The sequence below is a fragment of the Ambystoma mexicanum genome, chromosome 5p (genome assembly GCF_040938575.1).
Source record: "Ambystoma mexicanum isolate Mex_15411 chromosome 5p, UKY_AmexF1_1, whole genome shotgun sequence".
NCBI classification, from domain to species: Eukaryota; Metazoa; Chordata; class Amphibia; order Caudata; family Ambystomatidae; genus Ambystoma; species Ambystoma mexicanum.
Genome location: NC_090930.1, coordinates 579,735,697 through 579,758,652, shown reverse-complemented (window position 1 = coordinate 579,758,652; position 22,956 = coordinate 579,735,697).

The following is a 22,956-nucleotide window of genomic DNA, read 5'->3' as shown; positions in this document are numbered from 1 at the left end:
AGACCTGAAAACTATATGCCTCACATACAAAGCTCTTAACCATCTTGCCCCGCCCTATCTCTCTAACAAATTTACATTAAGACAGAATACTAGAACCACCAGATCGTCTAACACACTACAACTAACAGTACCCAAATACTCCTTCAAAAGAGCCAGTGGATCCAGCTTCCCAGTTCTGGCATCACAACTCTGGAACACTATCCCACTGGATATCAAATCCACACCCACTTTCCAACCCTTCAGAACTAAGGTCATCTCCTGGTTACTCAACAAATAACCGACCAACCATGTATGTATGTATACCTAATGCTCAAATGTTTTCCTATGTTGCTTGCCTATTATTATCTATGCACTAACTGCCTTCTTGTCAACCTTCCTATGCCTTATTATTACTGTACTATTGTCCCCTTCTGTTACTTGTAACCTGATGTTCAAAGCGCTCATATACCCCTGGGTCAAGAGCGCTATACAAATAAATAAACAAACAAACAAACAAATATGAGATAGAGAATTATACCTGGCACTTTAATTTTTTTAAAAGAAACCCCACTTACATGTTTTTTGTATTCATATAAAAATATAGGCAGTCATGTATTCATCCCTGACTGATTTCTCAAGCTAAAGAATCCAACTCGTGTCCCTTCTCAACATTGAAACATGTCACCGATTGCAATGTTGCTGCATATGTGTTCTTAGGTGAACACTCATTTCACAGAGTTATTTTCTTCAGATATATCACACTTGCAAAGTTCCTAAGGGATACACTGTTACTTTCTCATAGTTTAACCCAAAATCAAATGTGGATTTGACAATAAGTGCATTATAACCTACTGTGAGATATCCCCTGATTTGCAGCGTCTGCTATTTTCATTTTCTGGACATTTATTCCATAGCATTTGGCAGAATCACTGCTTCCCACCTGATTGGACCTATCTCTAATCCCATCTCTCTATACATGCCTCTGATTGTGGTGCTTTGTACATACTATTTAATTAGCAGGACTCAATTAACAAATATCTAGAGACCTTTTGGCCAGAGTCTATTTTCATAACCAGATGTGAAGGAAAAGTCAGGTGACATGCCAGGCATGTTCGTATGCGGCCCATGTATGTAAATAAAATTGCAAAGTGTCTATTACATCATACGTTTTGTGTTTATAGAGGAATAGATTTCTAACATAACTCTCTTAAGTCAATCTGTCTAGTTCTCAGCTGTTCACCTTTGGCAAGCATTGTGATATATTACCTAGTACAATGATCCATAAGTTTATCTAATGTTCAACCTTCAACAGCATGGGGCTTAAAAAGTGAACATTTACTTGCCCTAATTTTAATCGGTTTATATTTAATAGCACCCACCATCTATCTAAGAACTTGCTAGCCTAATTCATGTTATGTAATTGGTGCATGCACATTTCACTTGTACATATGCTTTCAGCTTAGAAGCTTTACTTGGCCTATCTGCAGATTCACTAGTAGGAGCACAGCTGATAATATTTTGTCTTTTTCTTGAAGCCAACATCTTTTTATTTTTAAATGCTCTCTTCATAAAGCAGAACCCTGTCACAAAACATCTAATTGCCAGTGGCTGAATGAAACACTACATTGAATTAAACAATATATAAGAATATATCACAAATCTGAATGATAATGAATACTAAGACAGTATTGATGAATTTGCGTCCATGTGACCAGGCACAGCATCACAGCTACCCACCGACCATCTATTCCACAGGTGTCCGTAGTGAAGGACATAAGACTTAAAGGACACCACCTGATTATGCCTAATTAAGCCTGATGGGACCAAGGGTCAGACACACTATCCACATTTCATCTTCAAAGTAGTTGCTACCCAACTACTCACCAAAATAAATCAGCATGTGTCTCCTCTCTCCACAGTCCAACCCAAGATATCTAGGGTTCTAAAATCCAAGTGCCCTGGGCGGCCCTGACATGCTAATCTAGTGAACCTCGTCAATGTACATCTTGTCCCCACCCAACACCCACAGAACATGCACACGTGACCCATCATGTTGATCAATGCTTGCTCAGAAGACACTCATGCCACCAAGATCACCAAACTCTTTTTGCACAATAACCCCGCTGCCTAAGTCTTCACTGAAACATGTTTTGTTTTTTCTCATTGTATCCCCATGTTTTCACATCCTCCTAACACTGGCTACTATTTCAACCTGCTGACCGTTTAGGAAGGGCAGGAGGCAGAAGGACAATCATAAACAGGAGAGATTGCTAATGCTCCATCATCGGCTTTGCCAGAAAGATCTCACTGAAATAACACATCTACCACATCCTGTAATTATACAAGAAATTCATCACATTGCACCTGATCTCCATACCACCTCAAAGGAGTGACTCTTTCATTGACATTTCCAATTTACTCTCATCTGCCGAATTATAACACACCAACAACGACACTCGAAGTGTGATATTTGTACTGACCAGATCCATGTAAACTAAGCAAATTATGCTCTCCCAATGAACAACAAAGGCAATACCCTAGTCCTAGCATTCACATGATCTCCACTCTTCACTGTCGTGGCGTTATGCCACTTGACTGGTCTGACATGACTGGTCTCCCACTATCAATCAACCACTCAACTACAGCCACAAAGGTCAGGTTCAACACCCCCTTCTTCAGCACCACACATTCAAAAGTGTGCTGGTCAATGAGCAAAAAGGAAACTTGAAAGACTTTAAAGCCATAAGGAATGCCAATATCCTCCTAGAATTATTCAACAACTCTGCTATGAAACTGCTGCACACTCAAGCCCCCCTAAAATCGAGCTAAGACCAAACCATCTGCCACTTGGTACACGCACTAGTTCACCTGCAACAAAAGTTCAATCAGAACCCCAGAGAAATGCCGGCACAAAAACATGAACCTGGGGATGTCACCAATCTCAAATCTCTCTGTGTGGACCGTAGTGTTCTGGTCACCGAGGCCAAATCAGCTTACTGCTCCACCACCATTCCATCAGCTATTAAGAGTAGCATAGCCCTCTTGAAATTAGAAAATAATTGCACAAAGCCCTCAGCCCACCCAAGCCACTCAGGAAAAATATGACAGTATCAACACAGTTTTCTATGGAAAAAATAGACAAAAACTGATAGAACTTTGAATCAACCTCTGCACCACAACATGCACATTGCCCCTCTGGACTGGACCAAATTCTCTTCTCTCCCAACCAGGAACACCAAAGATGTCTTGCATCCTTCAAACCTACCTCCAACTCTGATGATATCATCCCAGTATCCATCATTAAACAATCAATGGATGCGGCCCTCAACACATTTGTTCTGTATGATCAATGCCTTGCTCACTCAAGAGTCACGCCTAAACACCCTCAAGACTGGTCTCATATATCCTCTTTTGAAAAACGGAGATTCGACTCAGATGCCTGGCAACTACCAGACAATTTCAAACATCTTCTTTATTAGCACAATCTTGGGAAACGGCAACACTACAGAACAACCTGCCAGAATCAATAAACAACACCTCTTACATGAATATCAGTCTACAAACAGCCCCAAGTGCATTATTGACACAGTCACGGATAAGTGTGATGCATGCCTCATTGTCCTCCTTAACCTCTTGGCTGCATTCAGCAGAGTTGGCCACTGCATCTTCCTATTCCTCCTCAATGACTGAATGAGACTCACTGGCACTGTCCTCAATTGGTTTACCTCCTTCCTCTCAAGCAGATAATTGGCTGTCCAGATGAAAAAGTTGCATTCTAACCGACTCTCATTCTGCTGTGAAGTCCCTCAAGGCGCCATCCTGTTACTGATCCTCTGTAACCTTTAGATGGAACCTCTGAGCATGCTCCACAAAGATCCTGAAATAGCCATACACGAATGCAAATACAATAATTAGTTATACATAAGAATAAAGAGCACACAGGACATCAGTCATCTCCACGATTGTTAGCCATCATCCAGATCTTGATAACAACTGCCTACCACAAACCAAACCCCTCAAACCCAAAAATAAATAGGCTTCAGTATTAGCTGAATACTGTCCTGAGGAACTAAGAACCTTCAAAGTGGGAGACCTTGTCTGAGTTCTACTGCCAACCTGCAGCAATAATCTGGTGACAAGTAGCATAGACACTACCAAATCACCCAACTTCTAAGTTATCTTATCTATTGAGTTCATCCCGAAGTTTGACAGAAATCCTCCCAGATATGACACATAAAATGGATTAAGGCCTGATAGAAACCCAAATGGCCTGCTCTCGGGGCACATCTGGAGACATGAGATAAGAACAGTTAAAAGCTTCATCTTTGTGGTAAAGCCTAATCATTTAATATGATTTTCTGGTTATTAAGTGGGCCATTGATGACCTTAAATTATATTTCCTATTCAGCACATTAACCTGTTCGCATAGCATGCACCAGTCACTTGGTTTCCTCAGATAAAACATATCAATCCTAAGGTCACGAGTCATGGTCCTTCAACTGTTCTCTTTCTCAGTCATATATGGAGAGCCTAAGCTCCAGGCCAATGTAGAATATTTTAACAGGTAAACTGTGGCATAACCACAGGGGAGTCAAAAAGAAGAGGGGCAGACATGTGACAAAATCCTGTGCCTTGTCATGGTCACCACTATTTAGTCCCTGCCAGCAGGTAGGTGATCATCGCAGGTTCCAAGAAAGTATGAGTGCCCAATTAACTTGCAAAAATCCCAAAGAATTCCACTTACATGATTTGCAGACAAAGTGCCCTTTAATTGAGAGATAGTCATGCAGTAAAGTTCAGATTCCCATCTTCTAAATCACCATACACTTGCACAGCACCTGCCAAGAAACATTGTCATAGCTACATTACTTTTGCAGTGTGTGCTGAAGACCACTTATCCGGCAGAGGAAGAGAAATACATGGTGCAGCTTCCAGTGCTGGAAGCATGCGCCTATATGTGGAAGCATGTACTGTCCTTATTGAAGCTGGAGGACACACCTCTTGGAGCCGAGGATGCCTGCAAATTCAGACAATTAGTGCAGCTCCTGAAGGGAAGAAGTTTTTTCATGGAGGACATAATCATATTCCAAAGTTCAAACTAACACTGAAGAGAAAACTCTAGAGCTAAATCCAACTCGAGGAGCAGGGGTTCCAGGATATTTTGTCCCACCGTGGAGACAAAACAGTGTTGGTTTTTGGAGTAAGTTTGGAGTGGAGATCGGAGTCAGCTGTCAATTTGGAAGAGAGCTGGGAGGAGATTAGAAAAGAGGAGGGGATGGAGGAGATTGGAGGAAAGAGGGGGAGGAATTTAAGGTGGTTGCATGAGAAGAACATCAATTTGTGCCAGGAGGAGAAAACTGGTGATGTAATGAGGTAAACCACATGTGGTAGCATAAGGAGAACAGCAAAAGGTGACAGGTGGGTAGAATAAGGTGGTAATTTAAGGTATCAAGCCAAAAAAAGCAGGGAAAAAGTGAAATTATTTAACACTAGAGTGTTTAGTGCGACCTCCTTCCGCTCACTTCTACATTTCAGGAAGGCTCTCAAGACCCTCCTCTTCAAGGAATGTCTCTTCCATAACACCTGGGTCAGCACACCCTCAACTCCCCACTTTGTAATCTGCTTGCCTTGTTTCCTCCCGTGGTTGCTTGTAGATGTAGATCTGTTGCTGCCAAATGGCCGACCCTTTGTCTACGCTCCCATTGTTAGCTCCCCACTCCCTTGTATCTCTGCTTCCTGCATTGTATCCTTTGCCCTTTGATTTTTTAAGTACTCCATTGCTTCCTGAAGATAGGTCCATGGTCAATAAATATAATAAGAAGAAGAAGAAGAAGAAGAAGAAGAAGAAGAAGAAGAAGAAGAAGAAGAAGAAGAAGAAGAAGAAGAAGAAGAAGAAGAAGAAGAAGAAGAAGAAGAATATAATAAAAATGCCCAATGGGATGTGATTAGTTTCTAAGTAGGGGGATATGGGCCATGGTGGTAGGCCAGAACATCTAGTTATATCAGAAGGCCATGGTCAGTTTGCCTCAGCCTTTCTTTGTAATTGGTCTAAGATAAACAGTGGCCATATCCCACAACAATGGCCATTGGGCGTAGAGAAGAGTAGCATTACAAAACCCTTGAAATTCAGTTAAAAGATTTTTGTTAAGATATTGTTAAGTTTATCACATGTTTTTGAACACAACCCAGGGAATTTAGCAGGTCTGGGATGTTAATTTATCCCTGTTGCTCAGCCCATTAACTTACACACAAGATCACATCAGGGATAAACATTGAGATGAAAAAGGACACTGTTCCATCACCCTCAACAACCACTGAATGCCCTGGATTTTGTTGCAATAAATCTGATCATCTTACCGCTGTCTTAACTAAAGTTTTTTTTTTTTCTGAATACATATAACATACATTTAACAGGGGATCAGTGACCAACCTTAAGTTAACACCAATTACAGTGACTTTTAACACCATTTGTTTGCTCATAACGTTTAACTCTCTGAACAATTTGGATATGATTTCTCAAAAAATTATGTCTTCCTTCTATGTCAAATGGAGAGTTTGAGTAATAGTTGTTAAATGGTTCAAACGTTTGCCTTAGATAACAGGATGTTTCCATTGAACACAGATTGCACGAAAACTGCTTGATGAATTTGCACCAGATGAGAAACAACTTGGGCACAAAGCACTGTAGATATTAATTGTGTTGCTTTTGGGGAAAACTGTGTATTAGTTTTGAAATGATTCAGTGGAGAATGGGATTCACCTGGTCCCAAAAATGTGTATGTATCTCCCATGGTGCATTGCATTACTGAAGCTTTTCAGAAACAAAATTTCTCATTCTTTACCGATACCAGCGATTCCTAAATTATTCCAGAGGGAAGCCGGCAAAGAAAAGTGCTTACAATTTTATTTGGAGGAAGGAAAGGAAAGTTTTCATACCAGTGTAGAGTTAGGAAGTGGAAATGAGGACTACATTCTTTGTGGGAGAGTTAGGTTTGGGCTGAGGAACACATTTGTCCCAGGCTATGTTCATTTTAGGGGGAGATGTGCAGGGGATGCTGCAGAAATGCTGCAACACATGCTTGAAAATAAATGCATCACATTATACAGCAAGGGAAAAGAGAGGGTCAGGGAGGATTTGCACTAGATGAGGGAGCCTTGAAAGGCAGAAGGGGGAAAATTTAGTGTTGAATTGAGGATGGGAATAGCTTTTATCAATGAGAGCTGTTTAGGTGATAATCTATAGACCGGGTAAACACAATAGGAAACAATGATTTTCAAAATATATGCTTAAACATTCAGGGGCCATAAACAGTTTAGTACAGTCCCTATGTCTCGTGGGATTTGATATTGTAATTGCGAGGGGGGCATGGGCCACAATCCTTAAACCTACTTGGTGCAACCGGTACAGTGAATAGGACCTTTGGCCTTGGCCACTGGCCATGGCTGAAGGTCTTGACTGTTGAGATCTGGCAAGTTACTAGGCATGGGGATATGGGCATCAGTGGGAATATCATTCAAATGACTATGTGCTGAGGGATAGGAGTCTTGGGCTTAGGCCAAAAGCTGTGGCTGGTTGCCTTATTGTACCAACATGGATAGAGGATGAAGCCAAAGGGTGTGGCCATTAGCCATGGACAAAAGTCATGGCTAGTGGGATCCGGTTACTTACTAGACAGGGTGATGTTGGCCACAGATATAGGAAGAAGGCCATGGCCGATTAGCCTTGGTCTTTTCTGATAATTGGTTTTAAAAGGGTAAAGGCAATGCCCAAAGGCCGTGGCTACTGCCCATGGCTGATGACCATGGCCAGTGGGGCCTGAAGAGATGATATAGCATAACAAAACATGTTTAATTCATCGAAACAACCTTAATTAATAAAGAGGTAAGATTATCTGATATATTGCAACAAACCCCCATTAAATGTAGCCGCTCTGGTAAACTACAGCCCTCTTAACGGGGTTTCCCTCATTAGTCAACTTTCGAGTACTTAAATGCCATCACTGCATGGATTAAAATGAAAACAATACATGACATCATGGGGGACATCGATTGGAGGGCCCGAGTTAAGAACAGATGCCTCCCCTCCTCTCAATGAAGAGGAAACCAACATGACCACAGCAAGCACATCAATGTTTCTGGGATATCTTTCTGTGGAAAGCATGTGGAGGGCAGGGACCAACCAGAAACAAATTCCCAACCTTGTGGAGCCCTGTGCTGACCACAGAAGCCATGAGTGAGTGGGACAAAGTGGTTGACTTGCCTAGTCAGAGCTCTACAGGGTTGGATTACTCTTTTTTTTTTTGTCTGGTCTTCCATACTTGAAAAAAAGACAAAGGGTCTCATTACATGGACAGTGGTGGACCAAGGTGCTATTAGCACCTTGGTCCATGCCTGTAAAATACCGGCACCGCCTTGGTGGAAAGTGGAATTACCGCCCTATTCCAAGGTTGGTGGGGCGGTAATTCCCCCTTCCCCCATTGCCCTTCCCCATCCCCATTTTTGCCCCATAGGGCATAATGGGAATGTGGAAGGTGCTAATTACGGCACCGCAAATTGCTGTACCGTAATTAGCTCCCTGGTCCCTTTGTGGGTTGGTTTTTAATGCCTGCAAAAAGCAGGCGTTAAAGTCTCCAACCCGCAAAGGGACCTCGTAGTAAGGCTCTAAGGGTTTACCGGTACCGGTAAAATACCGGTACCGGTAAACCCTTACCGCCGTCCGTGTAATGAGGCCCAAAGTTTCAAAGTAAAATTTCAGTGTGACCTCTCTTTCGCTGTGGCCATGTTGTGATAAAAAAGGGGCAAATTCAGCGCTGCCAAGGGGGGTGCACCTATCAGTTGCGGGAGTGATGGGGAAAGAAGTAGGGGCAACCCTGGAAAGAGGGGGCCTCATTGACAGCTGCAGCATGTAACCTATGCGCTGTGTGGGCAGGTGCAGCTAGAGAGGTACATGGGGAAGAGCAGGAGGGGGGGCACGCAGGTGGAAGAGGGACCTCGGGGGCAAGGGCAAGGAGCATAAAGGGTAGTATAGTATAATATCAAACACAGGACAGCCATCAGAGCTAAGTAAACCACTTGGGTATTCACACTGACAGGCCCTGCATTTTGGGCCGACATACATTTTCTCAAGCACTCAGCGACAGCAGTGTTCTGGAGAAACGTTGCAAGCTGACCATTTCGAGGAGACTTTAGATGCTGGGGAATTCATCCTACCAGTAATTTGGAGGTCAGCGAGCCAGCCACCTGGACACCTGATGAAAAAAGAAGAGGTCCATCTAATAAATACATGCAATTACAAGTACATTCATGGTGGTGTAAGCAGTTTGAAATCACCCCTTGGCAGATGGGCCTGGGAAGAGGGCTTTGGGGTGAGGGGATGAGCTGGGAAGGGACCAATATGGGAAAGTGGTTCAGTGTCCCTAAGGTGCAACACTGTTTTGTGTCCTTGCCGTTGTCTGCAGGGCACCTCATTGGTTAGATGCTGTGTGAATGTCTCTCCATTGCCAAGTTCAGGGTGTCTTGTGTGTCTCATGAGAACTGGCCACAGACAGGATAATGAAGTTCCTGTGGTCAGCATAATCACATAACAAAACAAACATCATTTTGGGAAAGATTGTGATGTCATGATGGGTAGTGTTGGACAGAGGAGGTCAATAGGGGCTCCTCCAATCATGAGTGGGTAACATATATGTAGCCGTAGAGGACTGACTTAGTCCCACCAATACGTTTTTTAGGATATTTTAGCATTTGCTACAAACTTTGCTCATGCTAATATTGGAAAAACCTTTCAAAAAAGGTAGCAGGCGCTCCTCTCCAGAAAGTACATGGCATGATAACCTGTTCTGACATGAGAGTTTGCAGCACTTTTTGCTCACTGTACCTTTCACAGATGGGAAATACCTATTTGCATATCAGTCTTTGTCCCGCCCACATGGGCAGTCCAGCACCAAAATGCTATGGCAATTCCTCTCTGAACAAGAGTACCAACAGCAACCCCATACACGTGTTTCAGCCTTGTTGGGCTTCATCAGTGAGGTGAAGCTGTGCCTGAGGATAGCACAGATTGTGATGGTGAAAGAGATTTGTGAGCTGAGTCTGGCCTGCTGACACCTAACCTAACAGCTATAGACCAGAGGATAAGGAAGCAGGAAGCAAGCCAGTCAATGTAAAGGGCCTCCAACCTACTGAAGAATGACTAAAGCACCCTTATTGACTGTAGAACTCTCCTCTCAAGCCTCAGAATTTGGCATCAGACCAAAGGCCTCCAACTTGTCCTTGAGAGCCGAGGAAGGGTACAAGCTTTGTGAAATCCAATGACACCCACTGAAGACATTTATATATTTCAAAGCACCCTGCATTGCAAACAGAGCACTGCATTGTCAGGGAGTGGATTTCCTACAATCAAAAATCATCCTCTACCAACCTTAGACACCTTAACAGAAAAACAAATATGTAAGCAAAACTATCTCCACGCTTACAGACCAACTATGGACCTTTGTTCCAAGAGAAAACCTGAATAACAGAATCCTTCCTAACTTTTAGAAAACTGCCAAAATAGTTTATTTTTGTCACACAAGGACAGAGACCCCCTAACAACCTGAGCATGGTCAAATAGAATGTAATACACTCCCACACATGGCTGCCATTTCAAGAACCACACAACAAACAATTATCCACAGAAAACAGAATGATCAAATACTCCTAAAATAATCATTTTACAAAACACACGACACACAAGAAAACCTATGAGCCATAACACAATGGATGAAGCTATTCCTTGTAAAGCACCACCACAACTGCCAAAGGACCAGGTATTCACAGATGGAACGAGAGAACAATATGAGCCAAATCTATAAAAAACACAAAGGCAACACAACATGCTACTTGCTACAGTTATAAATCATAAAGAATCACCATGAGTGGATTCAAAAACCTGCCAAACAGAAGCCTTTTGTAAAAACAAAGTGAACAGCCACAGAACAACGAATTGTAAATGCTCCCCCACTGACTCTAACTATCCTGGGAAAAGATGTAAATCATGGAACAACCTGTGAGAATCACCACCATCAAAGGTTACACCCAGCCAATAATTGAGCCCTTAGAATAAGAGTGCAAAAAATAATACAGAAAACAGAAACATGCAACAATACAATTGAACATTTCCAAAATAAAACTAGTGAGCCTATTTCAGTCAAAAGACTCATATCCTGTAACTCATGAACTCAGAAAATATTCCCATCACCAAAACCAAGGAAAAACACAAACATATCAAACCAATTCACTCACAAATTATGTTCTGAAAAGGGAACCAACTAACATTCTATTTCCACCCACCTGACTCTGCACTAGCTTTCTCACTCGTTGATCCAAATGGCTGGAGAAAAATGATAATCACCACCAATAGAGAAACAAATGTACTCCTCTCTAATCAACTTGTAAACAAATCTACTGGCCGAAACACATAGGCAACCCATTTGGAAACAAACCTATTGCAGGTGTACATATCACACAAAACATACCAACATAGACACAAGTTGCGTTTGGTTCTACAAGAACCAATGGTTAACACCTATTTTACAAAATCTACATGGGTTGCCAGTCTTCCACAGTAAAATTTGTAGACATGGCTCAGGACCATAAAAGTATCTATTGAAATTAGCCAGTACTCTTGAAACATCATTTTAAAATATGAATGTCAAACAGATATGTAATATCTTCGGACAAATTCCTGAGTGGCATACACAAGGTTTTTGTTTTTGCAAATTGGGACACGCCTGCTCTGTCCAAGCAATAGAATTCACTTCCCAGAAGACATGTGTCTCACTCAAAACCATCTAACATTCCATGGGAAATTATATACCAGGCTGCTTTAATTTCCAGATTCTGTTATTTCTTTGGTCCTCTGACTAAAACTGAATCTGAATCCCTATATTTGTTGAAGTGAAATGATATACCTGCTAGGGTATTTAGCACAATATAAGAAATGAAAACAATCAAAACAAATCAAACCACAAATACCACCAGGCCTTTTCCCTCTAGTCCATTAACTCCTTCCACAACCTGTTTTCCTTTATAGAAGCATGTGAGCACATGGAGACCATGGAAGTGAGAGTGGTATGGAGTACAAAAACACATACATTTAACATAACATTGTGCAATACAGAAACGTATCAAGGCTGCATACATATGTATATCACTATTCCACTTATTAAGGACCATCATCTAACATTCTGCTGCTTGGGACTATGGGACATGTGTAGCAATCACTAGCAACTGTATAGTGGGTTTAAATAAGGCTTGAAAAAAAAACAAACTTCCACTTGAAATGTGAATGTCGAATAAGCAATTTGTGTCAAGTCACACATGAAACAGTGCTCCCAATAGCCATAACAAGAGGTTTGCCTCCAGTTCAGAGCCACATAAGCATTCTATTGTGGGTATGCAAAGTAGCCAACGTGCAAGCCTTTAGATGTGGAAAATTGCCTTCATGTTACAGGTCAGTGTTATTTTATAGAAAGCTCCTTCAACCCAAGATAGGCAGTCCTCAAGCAAACAATCTGACTGTTACTAAGGAGAAAGGACCTTGGTAGGGTTGTAGAATAGGATAAGGAACTTGAAAGTGGAGCAGATGTGCATGGAGAGTCAAACAGCATGATGTTAAAAGGTAGAAGTGGGGATGACTCTGAGTACGTTGTTGAGAGTCCAGGTAGTGAAGTTGTGTCCGCTGTCTAGATGGAGGAAGGAATAGAGAGGAAGCACAATAGTACTGCAGATAGGTGAAACAAGTGTCTTGTTGATGATAGAATCTTGCATCACACTCTTAGACCACACCCTAATGAATATTGTTGGATAGGAGGCCATTTCAGATTTGTCCTGTAACAAAGGTGGCAGCGCTTTTTTTTAAATTGGGGATTAGTTGTCATTTAGGTATCGTAATTTTTGTAGATATTCATTGTTCAATCATTTACTTGTGGTAATGTGATGAGTATTGTACACTTAAGAAGTATAAAGGAAGCCTAATAGTAAATAATACTGTTTTTGTCATACTTTACAGCAAACTATGTAAATTCATTGATTTAGTCAATGGAAGAAAAAAAAAAGTATTAATGATTTTTGATTGATGTTTATTTAATGCAAATACAGTGTCTTATATTGCAAATGTTTATGTTATTGTCCATTTTATAATGCATCTTGATACTACTCCTCAAACAGATTACTTAATTCCAGACTGTAAAAAGAATACCGCAAGTTCAATGAGTAGTACACTGTAGGGCAGCCTTCCTACACTTGCACTGTACTGTGCAGCCTTTCTTGCAGCCACATCGTAAGAGTTCCCTGCAAGCTTGTGTAGCATCTAGTAGGGTTGCCCAGGACATTTCCCATCCACATTCATCCTTCTTCTTCCACCCCCCAATCACTTGGCAATGGAAGCTGCGGTGTTGTGACCATCGCTTGAGCCCAGCAGTAACCACCTGGTAGACAGCTCTTTTTGTATGCTGAATGAACACATCTTGCAAGGGAGGTAGATTGTCAATTGCTCTACCTTTCTGAGTCAATAGGTATTTTCTTGCCTCATAAACATGTTCACCATTGCTAATATGGTCATATAGCAAAACTTCAAAATCTCTGCAATGGCTTCAGGATTTAAGCTGTTACATCCTAAGTAGACATATCAGCAAATCCAGAAAAAACTGTGGTTACATCATTGTATGCACAGTGTCACACTCAGTTATTGTCTGAACATTGGCAGGGCAGTACAACGATCAGGACCCAAAGCTCTTGGTAACTTATGAGCGGCAAAGAACCAAAAGTTCTTCAAAACTCCAAATGCAACCCATAGTTCCTCAATGTTCAGATGTTTTGCAGATGTGATGGCGAGAGCAATGTCGGTGCATTTTGGCTTTGTTATATCCTTCCTGCACAGCATCACATAAAAGGAGTAGGATGCAAGTGTTTGCTTCTTCATGTGAGCATGGAGCCAGTCACAAGATAGTTTGAGGATTTATAGAAAGAACATTGACCCTTTTTTTCGTAATCACCTGCATGTGCGTATCAATAGCTGTTAAGGTTTTTGCCAAGAAAGGGAGCAATTTAGTCTTCTTTTCATCAACCCAGAGAAAATCCTGTCAGTTTTAGGACATGCATTTCTAGGTTCAACATGTTTCTGAACACCTTTTCCCCTTTTACTCCCCTTTACTGTGTGTGTCACTCTTCAATCTGTCATGCTTGAACACATGCCAGATGACATGTACACTTTTAACATATTGAAGCTGAGATTTGATGTAGGGTATGAACACAGTACTGGCATAAACATTGAATGTTTTATCAAATCTGGTTTGCAGCATGTTGACAATTGCAGTGCCAAGGATGGTCATTTGGACTGTTGGTTTGGAAATAGTGTTTTTTCCTGGTATGAGTTTGTCCAGGCTAATCAATAAATCAGACTTAGTTCTGGTGGGTCTTAGACTCCCTAACTTCAAAAGTGCTGGAGGATAGGCTTGGTTTTCATATCTAAAATAATCACCCAGATCTCCATTACGTATATGAGATGCAATGTGGACTCTAGACAATAGTGAGCAGTCATTCCTGAGTGATGTCAGTTGTAACTATTTACTGTACCTTTAATGAATTGGAGGATGGCTGAAGAGGTAGAGGTTATTCCGCTTAATAGTATCAGCGATAAGCCTAGTTTGATTAATAAGCCTGTCACACACAAATAGCTCATACTGGTCAACTCCACTTCTTTCAATACTTTCAATACTTAGCTATCTGTCTGCAACTGCTGTGTGTGCTATATTTCTGCAGTCAAGTACCATTAAATCACAGCTGCTTTTACTAAATGGGTTTCCCACATCTTGTATTGCGTAAGAGACTTGATATATTTTGCAAAAGCCATCCATGAATGGTTGTTGGTCTTGTGGTGATGCTAATCTTTTTCCCTTCTCGTTGTCATTTGTAGAATTCAATTCTTCAACTATGAGTGCCATCTCGGGACCAGGGGCCATCCAATGATGCATAGCTGTTAGTTTTCTGTCAGGCCTACATCCTCTGCATCAGCTTTGACTGATGGTTTATGTTGCTCATGGGCCTGATCAATGGCAATAGCAGAGAATGCACATTTTGACTTTTTTCTGACAAACTTTCCTTTCATGAATTCTGCATAGGTGTTAGGGTGATGCTTTTTAAGTGAAACCATATCACCTGGGTGGACAGGAATCCATTATGCATAGTGAGTATGGTCCATGAAAAAGAATCAGGGAGCAATCTTGGATATCACCTCTAAATATAGCTGGAAATCTCCTTATCATATCGCTCTTACAACAGTCATCAAAAGGAGTTGCAGTTTTAGAATGATGTACCAGAATCAAAATTGGGTAGATACATCACTTCTTTCTTTACAACAGTCTTCAAGTGACTTAACTCATTGTAGGCCTGAAGCAGAAGTAACTAGAAGATACTGGCTGTAATTTGATGAGCAATATGGCTAAAGTCACCTGGCAACCTTTCATATGTGTAGTGCATGGTTCTAGCAAGTGTATCGGAATTCGGTCCGATGGGGTGCAGCTTGATGGCTGTTTTTGTGTTCCTTACGTTTTCCTCATGCCCGTAGGTTCTTTCCTCTAGGCTGTCCTTCTCACTCCTCAGTCCCTGCTGACAGCGTTCATTGGCCTGATTTATCCTCTTTGCTGTGCTGGGCTGTGTTGCTGTGGGACCATGCAGAGTTTGACACCCTGAAAGCCATTACAGAGCAGTGAGCAGTGACTGAGCGGTGAGCTTCTCTCACCCTATTGGGGGCCTGGGTCTTGTTGGGGATTGTTGGGCTCTGTATGCTGTCTCCTGCATTGGGTGGCAGCACAGTGCAGCAACCTTGTGTTGTATCGCTGTGTGGCTTGTGCTGCCAGGGCTGGCATGGCTGGCTGGGCCTGGGAGCTCGGTCACAAATCTGGATGAGATCACAGTTGGTTAATTGCTGATACATTGTCCTTAGAGATGGTCTTGACAAGACAGGGCACCGTGTGTGAGGCTTTTACCCCGTAGTTGGAGGTTATGACAATTTATCCTCAACAGAGGAAAAAACAATTACCCCGATGTGGAAAATCCAGGATGCAATTTTGAATACCCTGCCAAAAGGGAGATGTAGACTGAATGGCTTTGCACTCCTGAATATGGCAGTTAGCAAAGGAAAGAATAGCTGCTGAGCTACTTCAATGCAGAAATCATAATTTGTGCATATGGTTGGAGTTGTTGGATTAGGTCACCACATTGGTGTGCCCTGTTCTGGGGGATAACTCTTGCCAAACAGATATGCCCTGTTCTGCTGATTTGGTTAACATGAGCTGCCAAACATGTCAGCAAGAAACTGACTTTGTTCATAATGAGGATAAAAGTAGTCAGACTGAGTCAGGTGACTTGACTTCCTTCAAGTCGCTGATACCTTAAGACATGATAGAGAATCCCCCTACCTTGATGTTACTATCTTCTCCGGTGGCACAGATGGGCATGCTCTTGAGGGGTTGGCTCCGGTGGATGTGGACCAGGGCTCAGTCTCATCATGTGGTGCTCCCGGAGCCATACCAAAATAAATCCCAATCCCTTTAGTACTCTCAGCCTCTGGAAATCACATATGCCACATATTGCTGATAAGGCATTGAAAGAGCTTGCTCTTGACCCAAGAAAAATTATCATTACTAATGTTATATCTCCTGTAAAGCCGGAACCCAGAGAGGCCCTCTGGAATAAGGTGATGGACTGGCTTCATGAACAAACTATTCCAGGGATCGTTAGAGGTCTCGACTTGACGGTCTTCTGTAGGATTAAACTGAAGGACTGGTGTACGCAAGCCAATAGGCACTGTATAATTATTGGTTGCGGCCACAGTAATCTTTGTTTTTTCTGGCTACCTGTAACCATTTTTCCAACATGCCCTCTACTTGAATCTGATAGTGGCTCATTGATAAATCCTTGCTACTGGGTTTCCTTTCTGATTATGTTATGTTTGATTTAAGTTTATCTTTTTGTATTGTTTTATGTTTTTGTCTGTGTGCAATGAGGCCTATGTGCGTGTTGCGCAATATAAGAACTAAAATAAATACAAATAAATAAAAATAAGCAAATCTGCTTTTTCAGCTGTAGTAATATCAGCCCAAACAACTGCTCTACTCCACCCACTTTCATCCAAGAGATTTCAAAGAACCTTGAGAACTGCCATCTCAATATGTAGCTCGCCAAATATTACCATTGAATTGATCTGCGCCTTGAGTTTGGCCAGTTCCACCGCATTTGTTTTGCCAAGCATAGAGTGGCTGGTCAAACGTACTGATTGAATCTGACCAGGATTACAGCCTTCAAATGCTGCCTTCACAATATCCATAGAATGACGAATCATGGCCACTGAAATAACATTGGTCTAAAAGTAGAGGAAGCAGGGATGAAAGACATAATTCACAATCCCTTGGAGTTTCTTCTTGTTGACTTGCGTGGTATGCTGCCCAGGTGATTATTTCATCCCCGTGTAGGTTGTCAGTAGCCAGACCCTGTATTACATGCTTCAGCTAGGTGTATTTCTTTACCATAGCTTGCAGAGTAACTTGGTAGTGAACTAATTTCTCTTCTAGTGTTGGCACAGGACAATCAGTTCTCATAGGAAGAACAGTAGGCAGCTGGTATAGCACTGAGGAAGATGTTTAGTCACTTTCTCTGCACAGAGAAAAGAAATGCCTGCAGTATTGTAGTTTGTGCACACACATAATTTAGTCAACAGCCACATAGAGCCTGGCGTGTTTGAGCCTGCCTGTTAGTGCCAATATAAATAGAAGGTTTCCTCGACCCTCTTGTCCTCACTACTGCACAAGGTGCTTTGCCATTGTCCTGGACCTGCTGCTTTTATCTGTTTTAAAACTATCCCCTGTATTATTTTAAATTGCTTTGTGACTCTGCTTCAAACATTGTAATCGTTGTGTTGATCGTAATATTTTATTCCACTCCACTGTGTTTTATTTTCATTTTCTCTGCCTAACTTCTTCTTCATTAGTAACAGCGCTGCCTGCTGGCAGGCCCATCATCATGCCCTGCAAACCACAATACCATGCAGTATTATAGTTTGTGCGCATACATAATTTAGTCAACAGACGCACAACCGCCTGGCACATTTGAGCTTGCCGGTTAGTCCCGGTTTGTGTCTGGATGTGTAGGACAGGAGAATCACGATTGTATCTATTTGTGCCTGAAACTGCTGGTAACGCCTGCTATATTGCCTCCTGGTCACTGTCTTTAATTACTCTGCCCGTAAGAGAATCCTTTAGTAGCATGTCTTTTATAAGTAACATTCCAACTTTCAAAACAAGGGCTCTTAATGATGTTCCCCATTAACTTTTAAATAAAAGGCTGCCTAACACTATAGGATCAATTGCATCTATTAATGCCTGCAAAATCAATCATTCTACAACTATAAATAATCTGGAGTCCTCTACTACTATTTCCTCCCACAGTCCACTACCAACGAATGTAGAGACTCTACAACAATATACCAGATCTATAATTGCTCATGCTGTAGATATACATGATTATATACTTCGAGTATGACCTGGATATTCTCTGTTTAACAGAGACATGGCTCCAAGACCTCTGTGGTCCCATACTGGAACTAGCTGTTCCAGAGAAATATATGTTTTTTCTAAAAAATCACCCTAATACAAAGGGTGGGGATCTAGTAATCTTCATGAAAGAAGAACTACCTTTCTAATAAAATGTACTAGTTGTGAAATCTTACACCTTAAGTTAAAATCAGATGCTACTAACGGCCGTAACCTTATACTCCTCTAATTTCCTTCCAAAAAATGCATGACTTTAAAGATGAAATGATGCAATTGTTACATCCTTTAAATAAAACCAGAAGTGCAACTCTCCTTTTGGGTGACTTTAACTTTTGGTACCAAGACAAAATAGATCAAAATGCTGTTAGATTAGAAAGAGACTTAATAAACAGACATTTCTCAATTCTTAACACCGAACCTTCACATATTAAAGACACAATTCTGGATTGGGTTGTATGTGGCAGTTTACAAGCAGATATTTATGCAACCAATACTTGTATTTGGACTGATCATCACATCATCCAAATCCTGATCAAATCCACACGTATACCTTAAAAGACACCTTGACCTTTGATAAAGACTCAGACTAGAAATGTTAATAAAATCTCTATATCTGATTTGAACAAACTGACATCCCAAGTCATGGAGAATACTTATGATAACGACGACCATGATACCTTGATAGAAGTATATCAATCTAGTTTAATTCAACCACTCAACCAATTATCACCACTGAGAACGGCTATGCATAAGGAAAAAGGTTCTTCATAATGATTGGTACACCAATGAATTGAAGGACATGAACAAAGTAAAAAGGCAAGCAGAGCGCTTATGGCTTGAAGCAAGAAATTATGAACATAAAATAGCCTGAAAAAAAAAAAACATCAATATATAAACATCTTGTTTTAGAAACCAAGAAACATTATTTTGGACAACAAATAGCTAAAGCAAACAATGGAACTAAACAATTATTTACCATATTAAAGAACATTGAAAACCCTAGCCAACAGCAATGTTGCTTTATCCCCTCATGGAACACAAGTTTGCTGCATCCCGGATAGTTACCTCCTCTGAAGACCTTTCTTACATCTCAATGACTATCACAGAGACAGAAGACTCTCTGTTTTCCTTTAAAGCCATAAAAACAACAGAACTACAAGAATACGTGAAAGATATGCACCCAACCTCTTGTCTGGGTGAGAGTCTACCCTCCAAATGCATCCTTAATCACAAAAGTAGTTTTAGTCAATTTCATGTCTGTTTTATAAACACGCCCTCCCTACACAATTATGTTCCAAGGAACTTAAAGAAGGTAACGGTTACTCCCATTATTTAAAAAAATGAGAAAAGTCACCAAGATAATCTTCGCCCAATAATGGCTAATTTCCCTTAACTACTGAATCCCTCAGCAGCGTTGCTGGATTTCTAGGTTTTTTTTCTTTTTCACCTGGTAAGAGTGTGAGCCTTTTTTTCCCACTCTTACATGTGTTTTGCTGTGTGTGTTTAACATTTTTGTGTTCATAGACTGTGGAGCCACACCTACTCCAAAGGCATCATCTTTTTACTGTGTTTTACACAGCATCTTTAGTACAGTGAAACAGGGTTGTCTTTTTCAGACTTCCCACTCTAAACTCCATTTTCTGGGACTGACTACTGTCTCCCAGAACACGTAAAGTTGTCATTGACATTATTAGTCTTTTTTAAATCCACAGAACCAGCACAAACAATTTTACATGGAGTTCTGGAAAGGGTTAATAGTTATCCCTTTTTGTCTGTGTCTCATGGAACATTATTTTGTTCCCTTTTCATTAAGATTTGCCTGGTGGCAGTGGTATCTGCCCTATTTTTCCTACAGCGGTTATTTTAAATAGCCTTGTATTGTTTTAGGCTATCTTAGTAGCCTCGAACTTAAACCTGCTGGACCATATTTACTTTTATTTGGTTCAGGCCGAGTTTATTCACCATTTCTTTTTGTAAAAGTCTTTCTCGTGTTTTACTCAGTGCATCAAACCAGGTTTCGTTCCTTTGTTCGCTGTCCTTTGGCGGGCTTCTGCACAGAAGCCCGCCTTAGGTGCCTAAATGTCTGAGGGGGACAGGATGTGAGGGAGGGGATTGAGACTCCATGGGTGAATGGGGGAAAACTGCATAAAAGCTGGTCTCTGGGACTGAGAAGGCAGAGTCACCACTGGATCGAGAGAACCAAAGAGAAGCTGACAGAAGAGGACCTCTACCACGACTGGACCTCCCGGTGAAGCCCTGCTGCAGGTCGAAATCTTCAAACTTCGACAACAGGGAAGATCTGCAAGGAATCTTCTCCCCTTGAGCTTGTGGGAACAACCAGTTCACCAGACTGCAAGCCAGGCCTCCCTCTCCTCTAATCGAATTTGCTGTGCACAGCTACAGTGAACCGGATAGCCAGGAGGACCGGACCCTGCTTGGGTTTTAAGGAGCGCACATTTTATATGTAGTTTTGCTGTGCTGCTGGTTTCTTCCCTGGGCAGTGCAGGACCCTCCAGTCTTCCTACTTCGTGTCAGTCCGACAGTCGCTTCAGGAATCGTGAGCCTGCAGGACCTGTCAGGAACGTCTGTCTCTGCTAAAGCCTTCTTCTCCATTTAAGGTACTGTTCACATCCGGTCGTTCATTTCGTTCGACCGTGGTAAAACTTTTGCCAATTCGGGGGCGTGTCCTTCTTTATTCTTTAAAGTAACTTTTTGTCCAACCAACTTCGTTCTGAACTCTTGGCAAAGACTTAACCGCAAACTACTCTGAACTGTGTGATCCTTTGCAAAGACTGATCCATTGACTTTGGCCCTGGCCTCTTGGTTTGATTTCCTCACTGTAGTTACTTTTTCTAGATTGCCCTGCTTACTTACTTGTTGGTGCTGCTCAACGTTTGTCTAACTTTGTCTTTCCCTCCCTTTTAAATTACTGGAGTGCCATTTTACTCACACTACATTTTGAGCTTAACTTGTCCAGAATCTATTGGGTGTGTTGTAGTGTATTAAGAAAGTTATTTTTCAACTGCTGATAATAGTGAACTGTTTTATAACTGATGTGTAAATAAATGTATATTCTTTTAATCAGAAACCTTGAGTCAGTCTTTGTTTGAACCATAGTAATTGCTGTCATTTGTGTAACTATTGGTACTTCTCACTTTACTCTTGAGATAAGTCTGGCTGCTCAGCCATCGCTACCACTTTACTGTGTAGCACAGGCTTGTACCAAAGGTGAATTTGTACTGCCACTTGTAATCTTAATTGTGTGTAGTGTTCCCAAAGGGTATTGCATATGATTCTGCCTAACACAAACACACTATTTCTACTTGAAATACTTGATAAAATGGCCACCAGTAAACTACAGAATTTCCTAAAGGATTCTGAAATCCTTCATATGAAACAATCACGATTTAGACAACAACACAGTACAGAGAACGCATTGGTGGATTTACAATCAAACATGCTTGATTTTATCGCTTGTGGCAAAAGCGGCTGCTTATTCTTTTAGACCTAGCCACAGCATTCGATTTAATTGATCACAAAAAGATTCTAACTTTATTGGAATCAGTCAGCAAGTGTTAAACTTGCTCCATTCAATGGATTCACTCTTTCTTAATGGATAGTATATCCACTTTTCACGGGGGCGATAAAACCTCAGATGACTTGCCTATCACATATTGGGTCCTTCAGGGAGCTTGCTTATCCCCAGCACTGTTTAACATATATATGAAACCTGTGTATGATAATATGAGCATCACTTTCACAAATTATGCAGATGATACGCAGTTGCTTATTGAAATAACCGTAGACTATGACCATGATACCCTTAAAATAAACTCTGTTTATGGCACCAGAAAACAATGGATGCAGGAACACTGGATGTGCTTAAATGGAACAAAAACAGAATTGTTGATATTTGGTTCCTCCCATTCAAGAGCCAATTTAGATCCAAGATGCATCAATTTTGTTATAGATGATTGCATAATCGAAACTCAAACTAGAGTAAAAATCTCGGGTACCCATATGTACTACTCTGTCAGGTCATAGGCCCAAGTAAATGGGATAATTCAAAGCACCTATTATCACATAAAAGAAATAGTAGGCCTTAATTTCAGATAAGAATTGTGAAAGCCTAGCAAGGTACATTATCCTATCCATAATGGATTACTGCATCTCTTTGCTTTGTGGTACCCAATAGAAAGACTTGCAGATCTTACAGACTCTACATAATTATGCTGTGCGCGTTCTGAAGAAGGTTACTCATGGTGAACATATCACCAACCACAGGAAAAACCTACACTAGCTACCTATTAAAGCTATAATTTTATTTAAGATTTTAGTCCCCCCATAAGATTATCTTTCGTAATGCCCCAGTCTACCTCAATGAGAG